This window comes from Meleagris gallopavo, chromosome Z (assembly GCF_000146605.3).
Source record: "Meleagris gallopavo isolate NT-WF06-2002-E0010 breed Aviagen turkey brand Nicholas breeding stock chromosome Z, Turkey_5.1, whole genome shotgun sequence".
Taxonomy (NCBI): domain Eukaryota; kingdom Metazoa; phylum Chordata; class Aves; order Galliformes; family Phasianidae; genus Meleagris; species Meleagris gallopavo.
This window is the reverse complement of record NC_015041.2, coordinates 37,801,011-37,803,434: the sequence shown is the minus strand read 5'-3', so window position 1 is coordinate 37,803,434 and position 2,424 is coordinate 37,801,011.

Below are 2,424 nucleotides of genomic sequence, written 5' to 3'. Positions count from 1 at the left end.
TGTGATGTACTGACCTTTAATAACCATCGTGACTGAATCAATCATCTATCTTCAGGCAGTATGACTTAAGGATGAAACTGCAGCTGTCTTGCTTAATATGTAGGTGCTATATATGTTAATTTTATGCCACCCTAGTTGCATTTGGCAGCAGCACATTGTGTAGCCTCAGGCATAGGTGACTCGGTGGAGAAAACTAGATCCCACACCCACCAGACACCCAAGGGCTAATCCTGTTGTGCAGGTGATGTGTTTGCTTCATGGTGAAAAGTCCTTCATCTGCTGATATTACTTTGTGGGTTATTGCTTATTTCTCTGAAAGTGGTCTTAAATATTTTCTCTATTTGAATCTTATACAGTTTAATTTATGAGGCTTTAGTTAAGGTGCTTTCTTTAATATTAGGATTTAAAATCCCTTCTTTCACAGTTTCTGAATTAACCGTAAATTTATAGTTGGCAAAAAAAAATAAAAATGCAGTCAGATTACTTCTTAAACTTGATTTAAATCAGTCTGTACTTTTTGTCTTACTAATATTACATGTATACATAAGGCACCCATCTTTGTCCATCCTCTTTTCTGGATGTCTGTCTATGACGTAATTTCCTCCCTTACTTTTCTTTGGAGAATGGTAAAACTGTTAATGACAGAGGATGAAGAAGATTGTGGCTAGGTCATCTGAAGACCTAAGCATTTTGAATAGATTTAATTGAAAAAAGGCTATGTGAATAGAACTGTGCAAAAGGAATGCTTTGAAGAACCAAGTCATGTCTGACAGCTGCACAGGTTTAGAAGATAGCAGAAGAATGATCCCCTTTTCCTATGTGGCACTGTCAGAACTTGCTGTTTTTTCTAAAAACTTTGTAGACTGTATTGGGATCCACTGTTGGGATGATCCTCTTCGTGCTTTGTAGAAGCAGATTTCCTTCAAGTTTGTGATAGTAGCAAGGGCTGGCTTAAAGATTTTGGGTCAGTTTAGTTATAAATTTATGAACTTAAAGCTCATGTTTTTATTTAATGGAAACATTTTTTTCCAGGGTTGTTTTCCATTACGACTCTAAGTGGTTTTCACCTCAGAATGTTGTTCTATGTAGCTAGATAAAAATTTTATGACAGTTTTCAACTTTTATCTCCTGTTTTACATCTCGGCAGTTTGTATAATCAGCCACATCCAAGCAAGTTTGGGTTGTTAGTTAGGGCAGTATGGTTTGATTGCGGTTGGATTTGATGATTTTGAAGGTCTTTTCCAATCTGAGCAATTCTATGATTTTATGATTCTAAGTTCTGTCCCTTGGTACCTTGTTCAGCAATTTGTGATGGTTTATGCAAGAAAAGATCTGCCTAAACTACTATGTATGTATTATAGAAAGCAAAAATGTTTTTCTTTGCTTAAGCCATATGCTGAAACTGATTTACACATCCTTTGCAGTACTTTCATAAGTTTCATATGCAACTTATGCTGTGAGTTTTTTGGCTACTAATAACTGTGTCAAGGGCTGCTTTTTCAAGGGGATTTTTGATTCAAGCTGATTGACTGCATGCATACTTTAATATAGGGATTATTAATTTTTAATTAACCTAGTTCCACCTGATAACTAGATTTCTAGTCTTACCTTATTGGTGATACACTGGCTAAGATTATTGTGTATATTACTCTGCTATAATTTCAATTAATTGTTTACGGAACAAAAAAAATGAGTAGGGAGGGAATGTGTCATTTTATTTATTTATAAGGTACATACATGTATTTCACACATGAAGTATGTTTACCCAAACTGAAAGTGGTCTTCACTGGGTTTAGAAGGATGTCACATTCTCTAGTCCGTATTCCTACTCTGTGTTTCAAGAGTTGATCTGTTTTACTGGCTATTCTCTTACTCCAAAAGGAAAGATACAGTTCTGAGGTATGGACACTTGAATCACGAAATAGCTGGAAGTTGGAAGGGACCTCTAGAAGTCATCCAGACCCAAACCTTTTGTTCATACAGAGCCACCTAGAGCAGGTTTGCACAAGACCATGTCCAAACTGCTTATAATATCTCCAAGGACCTTCGTAGTGACAAAGTGTTTCTTAATGTTCAGAGAAACCCACCTGTGTTCCAGTTTGTGCCCATTGCCTCTTATCCTGTCACTTCTTTGCACCCTCCTGTCAGGTGTTTGTAGACATTGATAAAGTTGAATCTGAGCCAGCAGTGTGTCTTGGCAGTTCAAAGGGCCAACTGTACCCTGGAATGCAGCAGGCCCAGCATTGACAGAGGGTGAGGGGAGAGACTGTCCCTCTCTCCTGTGCTTTGTGGCCTCATCTCCAGCACTGGGTGCAACTTTGGGTGTCACATCAGAAAAGGGACATAAAACTGTAGAGACCATCCAAAGGAGAACTGTGAAGATGGTGAAGTCTGAAGGCAAGAAATGTGAGGAGCGGCTGAGGC